This window comes from Solanum stenotomum, unplaced genomic scaffold (genome assembly GCF_019186545.1).
Source record: "Solanum stenotomum isolate F172 unplaced genomic scaffold, ASM1918654v1 scaffold13158, whole genome shotgun sequence".
NCBI classification, from domain to species: Eukaryota; Viridiplantae; Streptophyta; class Magnoliopsida; order Solanales; family Solanaceae; genus Solanum; species Solanum stenotomum.
The window spans coordinates 10,133-24,082 of record NW_026022414.1 but is presented as its reverse complement, the minus strand read 5'-3'; the positions used below and the strand labels follow the sequence as shown (position 1 = coordinate 24,082).

The following is a 13,950-nucleotide window of genomic DNA, read 5'->3' as shown; positions in this document are numbered from 1 at the left end:
GCCCAGGGTGTAGGCTCGGGGCGTGACAGGTAACTTAGCAAACTATACCTTTTATTTTTTATTTTTCTAATTTTCTTAATAAGCGTGAAACAAGCCAAATGGACACACTTATTTTGAGACGAAAAACGTATATTGGAAGTAGTTTTTTCAACATAAGAAATTGTGCCTTTGAGGAATAAGTCTAGCCCTCGTGTTTTGGATGAAGAAGATAAATAAATCTATTATATTCGTCCTTTTTTTTTTTACTATATTTATGGACAAGATAATACATTGCTAAGATTGTGGGATTACAATAATTTTTTGAACTAAATATACAATGTATTTATCATCTAAATCATATTTTCTTTAGTCAATTAAATCCTAGTCATTAAATGTAACGTATGCCATGTGCCCCCATCCAAGATTTTGATTGGCGAAAATGGAGAAGAGATGTATCCAACAATTAATGTTATTAAGAAGATATAAATTAGCTTACTTCCCCTCTTTTTTCTATGTAAAAGAAAGTAGCTAGAAAGAAGAGTCTTATTACTTTCATGGAGATTTCTTACAACAGAATTATAGAAGCAATTTGTGTTGCAATTTTGTTGGTATATACATGGAGAGTGTTGAATTGGGCATGGTTTAAGCAAAAGAAACTTGAGAAATACTTAAGAAAGAGTGGTCTTAAGGGAAGTCCATACAAATTATTCTATGGCGATTTGAACGAACTCACAAATAAACTCAATGAAGCTAGATCTAAGCCCATCAATTTCTCTGATGATATAGCTCAAAGGCTCATCCCTTTTTTCCTTGATTCCATCAACAAAAATGGTATGTTTCTTTTATTTCTCTTCTTGTATATATACAATGTAATTAATTCTCTGTAAAGATGAACCCCTTTTCGATCGGTACCCTTGCTCCATCCTAGAGGCAGATCCGTGGTAACTCTAGAGACTACAGTTGACTGATGTCATTACCTAAGCAATTAGAGCCCTATGAATTCATAGTTGATAATTATATTATGCCTTTTTTTTATATATATTTTTCCTAAGCGAGAATGGATTACTCTCAGGTAAAAGTTCTTTTGTGTGGGTTGGCCCAAATCCAGCAGTGTTGATCACAGATCCTGAACATGTAAAAGAGATTTTCACAAAGAATTATGGGTATCAAAAGATAGCTCATCCCAATCCATTTGCCAAGTCATTCGCTAAAGGTCTTGCATTTCTTGAGGAAGACAAATGGGCCAAACACAGAAAAATCATCAATCCTGCTTTCCATTTTGAGAACTTAAAGGTTATTTTTTTTACTTAATAGTCTTATTACTACTAAATTTAGCTAACATGAAGCTCTACTACTGATAACTAGTACTGGTTTTTGCGATTAATTTGTTTTGTACAGCATATGTTGCCAGCGTTTTATCAAAGTTGTAGTGAAATGATAAGCAAATGGGAGGATATTGTTCCAAAGGAAAGATCAGTCGAGCTCGATGTATGGCCAGACCTTCAATTAATGACAGGTGAAGTCATTTCTCGAACCGCATTTGGGAGTAGCTATGAAGAAGGGAGAAAAGTATTTGAACTTCAGAAAGAACAAGCTGAGTATGTAATGGACATGACTCATTCAGTTTATATACCAGGATCTAGGTATAACGATTTATTTGTGAAATTTCTACATAATATGGAAAATCACATGTTCATTACTTTGTCCTAATTAAAATAACTTTTCTTGTTTGCTTTTACATTTGTTTTGTTAGGTTCTTGCCTACTAAAAGGAACAAAAGAATGCAGGAAATCGAAAAGCAAATCCAAACAACGATTAGGCGTATCATCAACAAAAGATTGAGGGCAATGGAAGCAGGGGAAACTAGTAAAAATGACTTATTAGGCATATTACTTGAATCCAATATGAAAGAAATTGAACAACACGGAAACAAGGATTTCGGAATGACAACAATTGAGTTGATTGAAGAGTGCAAGTTGTTCTATTTTGCTGGACAAGAGGGCAATTCAGTGTTGCTCGTCTGGACGATGATTTTATTGTGCCTACACCCAGAGTGGCAAGTACGTGCCAGAGATGATGTTATGCAGGTCTTTGGAAATGAAAAACCAAATTTGGAAGGACTAAGTCGCCTCAAAATTGTAAGTACTTTCCACGAGTTCGTTATGTAAGACAATTTTAAAATAGATCACACTTCAAAGATGAAGAACGCTATAAAATTAGAGTAGCTGTTAAATCGTATTGCCCATGATTAATGCGAAATTATTACAACTGAGATCAGATAGACCACATTTTCTATCATCCTATTTCAGTCTCATAAGGGCAATTAATTAGTTAGAGACTACTAAAATATCTCGGAAAGGCATGACACCTAAATTTTATAAGAAGTGAACTAATTTTACTTCCAACTTATGCAATACATTTTTCTTTCCTTAGGTGACAATGATATTGAACGAGACATTAAGGCTATTCCCCCCAGTAGCAACATTTCGTAGAAGGATTAAAGATGAAGTCAAATTAGGGGAGCTGAGTCTACCAGCTGGAGTGCAACTCTTTATACTCACAGTATTAATTCATTATGACAAGGGATTATGGGGTGAAGACGCGAAGGAATTCAAACCAGAAAGATTCAGTGAAGGAGTGGCAAAGGCAACAAAAGGACAGGCCTCGTTTTTTTCCATTTGGCCAGGGACCTCGAATTTGCATCGGACAAAACTTTGCAATGATGGAAGCAAAGATGGCAATAGCAATGATACTACAAAATTTCTCCTTCGAACTCTCTCCGTCTTATACACATGCTCCACTTGCAATAGTTTCTACTCAACCACAGTATGGTACTCCTTTGCTTATGCGCAAACTTTGAAATGGATGTTGCTGATATCTAAGTTTAATGGTGTTGTGTTCTCCGTATTTCAGCTCGAATACTAATAAACTAGTCGGGATATGGCCGATATCGCTCTTTTCCTATTTCAACTATGTAGGTTTCAATTGTTATTGTTGTTGTTCACTTCTCTTTTGTGGGTGAATTAGTTTAAACTTGGTATGCTGATCCATCTTATTCTCATGAAGAGTTTATATCAGTTGTTCCTATTGATCTAAGCCAAGCCTTAAACAATATAATGGGCAGTTTTAAAAGTTATCCTTTTCTGAAGAATTATATGTATACTTGCAATCCCATATTGTTACATATCTACATCAGCAATATTGATGAAAATATTGATATTCAGGTGATTTCAATCAATTGAATCAATCCATTGGAATGGACATCTGTATTGATAATCACTGTAACATCCGGTAATTTGAAATATCTATGAAGAGGCTTAAAAAAAAATCGGAAATAGTCATTTTTGGAAAGAATTTAAAATTCTGGAAAATTGGCCAAGTATGGGAAAAAGGGAGTTTTTGGCCAACTTTGAGCAGTCATAACTCCTAGCTCAAGATGATTTAGGAGTAGTTCCAGTTATGGTTGCGAAGCTTGTGGAATGACCTTTCCAACGCCACCGAGTTTGCTCAATTCATAGTTCATATGAGCGAGTTATGCCCTTTGAAAGTTGGAAAGTTGGCAGGGGAATCCGTCCGGAATTTTAAGGGCATTTTGGTCTTTCCCTAGCCATTTCTTTTGAGGCTATATTGTTGTGTTAGGCTGATTTGTGGATCATTTTCCCCCTTTTTTTTTAAAGAGAAAGAGTTAGGGTTCTTGAGAGTGAAGAAGAGAGGAAGAAGAGAAGAAGAGGAGAAGAAGAGGAGAAAGAGGAGATCAACTAGTTTCCATCAAGGTTCCGTCGTGGAAATCGTCAGGGGTGATCCCTATCAAGGTATGTGAGTTCTTAGTGTGGGTTGATCATTTCCCCCACACATCCAACTCATTTTGTTATTGAGAAAAAGGATTAGTTGTGTGTTGAAGTTGTTGATTGTGTTGTTGAAGTCCCTTGTGATTTGGGACATGTTTCCGGTTGGTTTTTGAGTTGTAATCTGTTGTATATAAAGGGTTTTGATGATGCTAAATGTTTGGGGTTAAATCCATTGAGGTTAGAGAGGTTTAGAGTTGTAGAAAAGAGGGAGAAAGGTCAGAGTTTTCTGGGCAAGGGGTCGGCAAGTCGCGCCTGCCAGCGCGCCCCAAAAGGGGTTCTGAAGTTTCCCCCTTGGGGCGGCACGCCTCTCAGTACACCAGCAGACCCTCTCTGAAGTTGGAGGTCTGGCGCTCCGCGCCTCTCAGAGCGCCAAGAGTGCCAAGTTTTCCCTTTCCTTCCCCACTTTCTCATGCATGTTCCTAGGTGTTATACCTATGTTTCCTAGATATTTCCAACATCCCAAAGTATTTCTAAACATCCCGAACTCATCTAAATGCGTGTGATCATATACCTTAACTCCGTAATTCAATTCAAGGCAAGTTAAGATCGAAGTCAAAGTGAAGTTAGAGTCAAGCCAAGCAAAGTTAAGAAGTAAGTCCAAGCAAGTCTTCAAAGCTTTTCAAGAGTCGTTATCGAACGTTCTAACGTCATCTTAAGGTTCAAGTTTCAATTCAAGTAAAGAGTTTCGAGTTTCAAGTTAAGTCAAGAGTTTAAAGTTGAGTCCATTTTCTCAAAAGCTATTAGGGAACTAAGTATTCCCAAAGAAATTTATAAATGTCTTTACATTTAAGTAAGGAAGGAACCATGTTTTCCAAAAGAGCCTTTGGGCTAAGTTTTGAGTAATTATCTCAATTAAAGAAAGATGTATTTAAAGCACTTATGAGCCAAAGTATTTTGGGAGTAGTATTGAGCACCGAATTGGGGACACGAGTTCATATTAACTCAACTCTCCATAAGAACCATGCACCAACATGGGACTTGACGTATCATTCTTTTTAGATGATCACGTAAGATTTAGCTAGTGGATCCACTAAGCAATAGTAAGGTCCCATGTCACTGCAAGGTATAGGATGGTCCTTGGGCAACGTGAGGTAAAACATTGTATCATCACTAGGGCTCATAGTGGTGGTTGTCGGTTAAAGAATCCCCCACAAAAGTTCTATTACTTTTATATAAGTAAAGTGGAGTTTGTTATTGTTTTATCATTAACGATCTAATTAAGTTGTTTACATTGTTTTACAAGCTATTTATATATTGCATGTGTCTTATTGCTTTATATATATTGAGTTCAGTTAAGCCATTCTTGAGTCGTACAGGGCCAAGGTCATTGTTTAGCTTTCCAGCTCGCATACTCATACATTTCATGTACTGATGCCAGTTGGCCTGCATCTTATTATGATGCAGATACAGGTACCCCGGATCAGCATCCTGCACATCATTGATCCAGCTGAGCACTCCAGAGTCTGTGGTGAGCCTCCTTGCATTCCGGAGGACTCAATTATTTTGGGTACTTAGTTTTGTTCTATTAGGATGTTGCAGGGTCTGTCCCAACATCCATCTCAGTATATTAGAGGCTTCATATACAGTCAGTGAGTTAGTTTTGAGTCTCTCATCTATGTATATATGTAAATATCTATTTTGAGAATTCGAGTTGCCTTTGTGGCCAGACTTTATAAGTTAAGTTGTTTTGTAACCTTGCATTACATTGAGTTATTCTGTTGAGTTAGGTTTCCGCTGAGTTAAGAAAGCCAGGCCAAGGGTTCGCTTGGGGCCAGAAATGGTCTCCGGGTGCCGGTCCTGCCCAGGGTGTAGGCTCGGGGCGTGACAATCACCCCTTCCATGGAATAATCCACAAACCAATTGTTTCTATCCCATTCTCCGCTATAATGAATCAAAACGAGCAAAAAATTACACCGTTACTTTAGAATTCAAAATAAAATATAGTTATTGTTTCCAATAACACCGTTGCACTAAATAGGTAATCTCCCCTTTGGGAACATTCATCCTCGAATGAGATTCTAGGCATATTTTAAACGAAAAGAGTTTAACATGTGTGTGAGTCAATGGGGGAGTAAACCCATAATTTGTAAGGAAGTTGATCAGTGAGATCCCCCTATGGAGTGAACGGGCGACTGACCTTGATCATCTTAGAAGGGTTCTAGTGTGAGAATACGGTCTCGGAATGCTTCCACACTATCAAAAATAGAATCACAACGTCAATATGGTCGTTTCGACACCAAAAATGCATTTTTTGGAGACGGGCCCAAAATCGCGTCTAAAATGGGACTCTCAAATAACATCTAATAAATAGAGATAACTTTGTTAACTATATCTATATTTAATCCTCCTCACATTCTTTTTGACTTTTTTTTTTATTCAATGACTAATTTAAATTTATTATTTTGATGGTCAAGTTTATTTATGTTTCACTGATTTTCTTGTAAAATTTATTATAGATGACCCTTTTTTTTCAAATACAAAAACTAAATTGCAATATAGCCGAAAAAGATAGTCTTAAATTATTAATATACCCACAAAAAAAATTAGTGTTTTTTTTTTACACTAAGGAATGAAAGAAAAAAATAAAATTATAATAAGAAACTCAAATAATGATAATCAAAGAAGTCAAAAACAATATGTATGAAAAAGATTAAAATATACCTTGAACTTTTCTAGAAGGATCATAAAGGGTTGTTCAAAACCGAACCGAAAAAAAGTTATTGATTTATCAATATGGGCTACTGGTTTAGCGGTTTTGATAACGATTTTGATTTTTTTTGTTATCGGGTTATCGGTTTTTAACGGTTTGAGGTTTTTTCTTAACGGGTTAACCGATAACCCGATAGTAAATTAGATAATTATATTTATACCATTTTGTATATAAAGTCCTTGACTTAGAGTTTGGTTTCCTACTTTTATTTATGGTTGTCTCAAACACTTGGTTATTCTACAATGTAAAAGTATTTGCTTTTGAGCAAGATGTAACTTGTGAACTCATGTGCATGGTTTATTTGGTTTGTCACCTTGTTTCTTAGTGATTTTCATTGTTGTTTTTTTTGTGTAAAATATTAATGGTTAAACCGATAGCCGATAACGATCAAAAACCGATAAGCCAATATCTTAATGGTTCTATAATGGTTTAGCATCTCTACAAACCGATAACCAATAAGCCAAACCGAAAAACTTCAAAACTGAACCGAATCGACCAATACGCAGCCCTAGGATCATATATACCCCTATATGATATTTTAAAAAAATAAAAGTCAAAAATATAAATTTAAAACTAATTTTTTCACTTCCGTTGAATGAAGGGTATATATGAGCTAATTTTGTAACACTAGGAGTATATGTGAGCCGTTTGTATAACAGTAAGGTTATATATGAGTCACTTTCATAATAAGTAGCATATCAGCTTCAAATGACAAAGTTGGGGGGTATATCAAATTATTTTCCCTTTGAAATATTTTTTTATAGTATAAGAGTATATATGGTCATTTTTTCATATATATAATCTAGACTAATACTATGGGAGGTGGGGATGGGATAAGGATGAAGATGAGGTGTGTTGGAAGGTTCAGAAGATACAATCAATGTGGAATATCACTTTACTTATTTTTCTTATTTCCACTACAAAAGTCATATTCTAGCTAATTTTAAGTAGGGAAAAAGGACAAATATACCCCCGAACTATCGTAAATGGTATGCAGATACCCTCCATCATACTTTTGGGACATTGGTGTCCCTGCCGTCCAAAACCTAGATCATATATGTCCTTCACTCTAATGGAAGACTAAATAGGGACACGTGGCACAATCTTATCCGTCGATCCGATATTTAATAAATGTCGGGTCAGTGGATAAGATTATGTCACGTGTATGTCCGTTAGTATAAATGGTATATTTTCTCTAATTTTTGGACGACATGGGCACTAATGTTCCAAAAGTAAGTGTATCTGTATACCATTTATGATAGTTCAAGGTATATTTGTCCTTTTAACTTGTTTTCGTAGAGAAAATGTATTCCATATTTTGACTAATCAAGTATGAAAAAACTGAAATTCCTCCGTACCGAACACACCCATATAAGTCAAAAAATATGTATTGTCATTCCTCTTAATTTTACAAAACAATTTTTACGTCATAAGTTATTGAAGCCAATCGCATTTGCTCAAGGCATATAGTTCAGCAATAGGATATTTACCCTACCATGAATCCAAAAAATCTATAAGTGAATTTTATTAATTTAATATCATTTTACCCTACCATGAATCCAACCCAAAATCCAAAGATATGACTTTTGGATATATGTGTAGACCCAAAAAGTTGAGGCCCAAAAAAATCTAAGAGTGAATTTTATTATTTTACTTTCACTTTAAATAATTTTAATTTTTTTTTGTTTTAAAAAAAAGTAACAAACTTAACATAAAAAAATAAAGAAAAAACATATATATGCTTTTTAACAGAAATATTTTAGAAAGGTAAATGAAACATTTCAAATATTCGTATTAGTAAATAAAGTTTTTACAACAATATCCAGGTAATGTATTGAAAACAAATGGCACGATCTTACTAAGTAGAATTAATTCTTATTTTTATAAGTAATAATATTACTATGTGAAGTTAAAGACTTTATCTCTTCCACGAATACTATACTGAAAATAAGTAGTATCTAAAAAACAAAAAAAAAAAGTAACACTAAATTATTATTGATTTTGTATGTTTTGTATATATTTAATAGCACTTATTGAACTTTGGTTTTAAATAAAACTATGTGCATGATGAATATCTAAAAAACAAAAAAAAGTAACTCTAAATTATTATTGATTTTGTATGTTTTGTATTTATTTAAGAGCTCTTATTGAAATTTGGTTTTAATTAAAACTATACACATGATGAAGTCGAAGAGTAATCATAACAGTGAGTCAATATAAAATAATAAGCTCCAACTCATACACAGGGGCGGCTGGTAAGTTAAAAAAAAAAGTCCTTCGCCTTAGGCCCCCAATAAATTGGGGGCCCCATTTTTTAGTTAATTAGATAAGTTTAAACTAAAATAAATAAATAAATTAGAACTAAGACAACAAATGCAAATGGCATTAATGAAGGAATAGATATGACAATTACTTTTTTCCTTTCCAATAAAAAGTTGTGTACTTAAAAAAATAAATAAATTAGAACTAAGACAACAAATGCAAATGGCGTTAATGAAGGGATAGATATGACAATTACTTTTTCCCTTTCCAATAAAAAGTTGTGTACTTTTTTTTTTTAATGTACAAGTTATGTTTTTTTTTTACCTTATTCTTTTTCTAATTTTATTTTTATATATTCTATCATCCTCTCTTCTTCTCTCTCTCTTTTCTAATATTATATCTCTCCCTTATTCAAAGCTTAAAAATTTACTTGTTCTATTGATAGTTTATATTTTAAATTTGGAGAAAAAACCCAATTCATTTTCAGAAATCAAGTCTTCATCGTTCTTGAATTCGGTAATATCATTCTAATTTCTAATATTATTTTTGTTTTGTGTCTTATGTTTATTATATTTTTTTATTTGATATTGTAAATAGTGTTTAAAATATTTGTTAGAATTTAATATGTCAACAAGAAAATATGAATCCGGTCATTCAAAACTTAAAAGAAAAAGAAAAGTCGATAACTTAATAAAATCTCAAAAAGGTGCTCTTGATAAATTTTAGAAGTGGTTTGGCTATATTATCGATTGAAAAAAAAATTATTAGAAGAGATTGACTACACAAAAACTATTAACAACTTTGCATCTCAAAAAGCTAGAAAAATAGATTTAAAATAAAAACATTTTTAATTTTTTTTTTAAGGCCTCTAGTTTGATTTTGGCCTTAGGCCACCAACGGGTTTGAGCCGCCCCTGCTCATACACAGGATGATGAAGGAAAAAAATCTTATGATTAATGCTATACATATACTTGACACAATATTACTATGAATTATGATGCTATCCTGCAATTGAAATTTAGAATAATGTATTCCATGGGCAAATAACTGAGCAGTTCAAAATCATCTTTATGAATATTTATGTAATACCCTATATTAAAATAAGGGCATATATGTCATTTAGCTCATAATTTTTTTTAAAAAAGCAAAAACCCTAACAGAAGCAGTAGCAACGCTGCAACTAAGAAAAGAAAAGGAAGAATTTGGGAGAGGAAACGCAGTGATTAACTAGTGTAGTTCAACGATAACAAGCAACAAGTGCTTATTGTAACTTACGGAGAAGGAAAACCCAACCTAACTAAGCCAAAACTTTGAGATATTATTTCATCCCTCAGTTATATATATATTCCTTATGGAATTGGGGAAAGTCTTTCCCTTCCTGTATGATTTTTACCTTGATCTTTAGTAGCTTTGCCATGAGAGACTTTTATTTAGAAAATTTATTGTGGGTGCTGTAATTTTATAACCAGAGGCATTAATTTGGACAGTAAGGTGTAATTTGGAGACAAAGATAGATGAATAAGTTATGTATATTGGCTGAAGTTAGGAAATCAAGCATCAGATTAATCCTGACCTGAATAATTAGAATATAGTAGGTTGTTGAACAATCAGAAAGCCCAAAAGAGTTGGAGATATTTATCTTAGTCTATGAATTAGACGTAATGAGGAAACTAACTCGAGATATATATGAATGTGATTATAGATCGGCCAAAGGAATTCGTACGAGTAATCGAGTGGCAAGCTTGGTAATTCGACAGGAGTACTGTGAGTAGTAATCTTACCACAATTTGTATTTCACAAATTTCATGATTTTTACATGGTTTATAAAGTAAATGTGTTACCGACTATTTTGAACTTGCATGTGGGACAAGTTTTTTACTGGATATGATACTGAAAAGATTATTTGAGATGATCTCATTCTTACAAGATATGATTACTGTTATTGAAAATGTTTTACACTTATTTAAGAAATAGTATTTTGACAGGTGATTGTTAAACTTTGAAATGATATGATCTGATAAAATTTAAATGTTCTGTTCGATTTTGAAATGCTTCTATTGATTACAAAAAAAATATAAATGGGAGTAGACCTTGATGAATCCCGTAGCTAACGGCGGGTTCGTTAGACCTGGTGCACCTTGTAGTTACTGATTACTGATAAAGCCCTTGCTAGTGGGAAGGTAGAACTAGTATACTGTTACTAATATCCCTCGAGTAGGGATCTACTGATATGAATATTTAACTCCTTTATGAGGAGTTCACTGTTATTGGTTATTTCTTAAAGAAAAGGACACACTGATTACATGATTCATCCTTGGAAACCTCCCAGCTATAAGATTTGATATGAAAATGTTTTCTGAGTTTACTAGTAAGTATTTACATTAATTTTGGTTATATGAGGCACATAAGATTGAATATTGTTATTGTTTCTGAAAAGAGCATTATTTCATCATTATGATTACTGTACTAGCATGTTTCCTGACTTGTCCCTCATTAAAATGGTTGTGGTTAAGTATTATTACTCACTGAGCTAGCGTCTCACTCCTCACTAATTGTTTTTACAGAGAACTCAGGTGGTATTGAAGAGGATTTCATTAACTAGCGTATGATTTGGTAGCATCTGGTGAGCCCCACATTGCTTCGCGTGGCAAGAGAACTATTGATTTTCTATGTTTATTTAGTTTCTTTTAAAAACTCTTAGAGTTGCTCCATTTGTCATTCCTTTGATTTGAGTCGAGATTAGTTCTTTGAATTGTAGTCAATTAACTAGTTTGGAACTTTTTCCGTAATTTGGAGATGAATTGGTTTTATTGTGTGACAATTAGATCATTGATGGATATTATGTTGTGGTTAATAGTTTCTATTAGTTGTGTTGTGAATTTTCGAGATAGAAAAATTCAGGACAGGCCTAAAAACAAAGGAAACTCTGCTCGATTTTCTGTAGAATTCTTGTAAGGCTTGCTTTGGGATTCTCTCCCCGGTCACGTTCTTAACTTGGGTCATGACAATTTATTATAAGTTTGTTGTAACACCCCGTATCAGAAAATAGACCAGATTGCAGATTTCTGGTGTTGCAGGTGGCACTTACGGGCATCATCCACAGACCGTAGGACGACCCACGGTCCGTCCTGCAGATCTGTGGTTCGTGTCAGCAAACTCCCCCAGAACTCTGCCAGAAATTCGTCTAAGTGTTGACCCACTGCCGTACCTATGGTCCGTAGGTCAGGTCACGGATTGTGGTTCATAATCGTGGATCGATGCCCTTAAAGCCCAGCTTCAGTCCCGATTGACGATTGACTAGCATGGACCGTCATTCGATGCACGGTCCGTAGGTCTGACCATAGGTAAGGGTAGCAGCCAGTTAGATGAAAATTATGATTGAGTCAACTTCAGATGGTCATAACTTTTAGCACAAAAAGAATTATGTGTCATTTACCTATGATATGATAGACAATCGAATCCTCTTTCCAACGCCACCGAGTTTGCTAAAATCCGACCTCCGAGTAAAAAGTTATGCTCGTTTTAGTGAAGCCCTGTCGGGCAGACTCAACTGACGACTCCAATCGACGGACCGTCGATTAACCTACGGCCCGTCAGTCCCGTCTATCGATCACTCCGACAGTAATTAAGTCAGGGGTCTTTTGGTCTTTTCCTATTTCGTTTAACCCCTAAGGTACGTCGTTTAGACTCTAAATCATGAGGTTTTAGTCAGTTTAAGCCTAGAAACATAACTAGAACTTATCCAAGTCAAATCATTAATCAAAACTTAGAAAATTAGAAACAAGAGAGGAGAAAAAGGTCAAGAACCCTAGTTCAAGAACGCAACAAGGTTCCATCAGTTCCAGCCCCGAAAACAAAAGATTTCTCTGTGGAATTCGTCACCAGGTATGTGGGATTTCACTAGTGGGTTCCTTTCACCCATTAGGTCCCTAGAATTCAGTCAGTTTCTTGATTCCCTTATTATGAACAAACCTAGGGTTTCTAGAATTATAGCAGATCATCATGAATTAGTTATTAACATGTTCCAAATCAGATTATGATGTTATTACATCATTTCTCGCATGAATTTCAGAACCCTAGCTATGTATTTCTTTAGTTCTTGAATTACACATGCTAGGTCATATATCTCAGTTATTCAGTTATGGATGCCTCAGTTATTAATGCATCATTATTAGATTAATTGTTGCATTCTCAGTTTGCATGTTCAGTTTTGAGCTATCCAGTATTTACAGAAATTCAGTCATAACCAGTTAACCACTTAATTCATTGGGAATAGCATAATACCAAGTTGGACTAGGGTTCAGTGTACTCATATAGTCCCAGAAGTATGAGCCACGTAGGTGTAAGTCCCTTCTGTGGGCAACATCAATTTAGTGATCACGCCAGCATGCCTCTATACCTCTGGCCGGGTATATTGGGTCCTATCGATGGGGCGTATACATCAGACTCCACATTTAGCTCATGTGGTTTTATGTCGATTATTAGTAGCTCTCACAGTTCAATCATACTCTATTGCATTGACCACATTTACAGTTCATTCAGTATTCAGTCAGCATGTTATAATTTGGTCATTGCATCAGTTAGCTCAGTATTCAGTATTTTCAGTATCTATATCATGTTCAGATTATTTCATTGTTTTGTTCAGTTATATGTTATTTCAGCTTTACTCTATCCTTCATGCTCAGTACCTTTCAAGTACTGATGCATATGTGCGCTATATCTTCTCGTGATGTAGGTTCAGGTTCTCAGCATCCAGATCACGCTTAGATCGATTCTCGATCTTCAGTTCAGCAGCATCAGTGGTGAGTCATCATTCTTCGAAGACTAGTGACATGTTTATCTTTACTAGTTTCTGGACACGTGCATTGCACGTGTACCCATCTTAATTGACATAAATTGTTTCAAATTACCATTGTATCAAAAATAATTTTATAATTAAATTACACCAATATCATTCATTTTCAAACAAAAAATAGTTTAAATATTTGAAATCTATTCTTGGATATCAATAACAAATTAAAATATGACAATAAAGTATCTCTTCTCCAAATGAAATAAAAGATAATAATATTTTGTACTTTAAAATTCTATAGTTATAAACACAAATTAATATATGTATATTCTTATCCTATATGTTAATTACCTACAAGA

At 34.3% G+C, this 13,950-nt stretch overlaps 1 pseudogene; it reads left to right on the top strand.

Annotated features, from left to right (window-relative positions):
• The first annotated feature begins 489 nt into the window (after positions 1–489).
• On the top strand, positions 490–2,839 carry LOC125850038 (cytochrome P450 CYP72A219-like; annotated as a pseudogene).
• Positions 2,840–13,950: the final 11,111 nt, after the last annotated feature.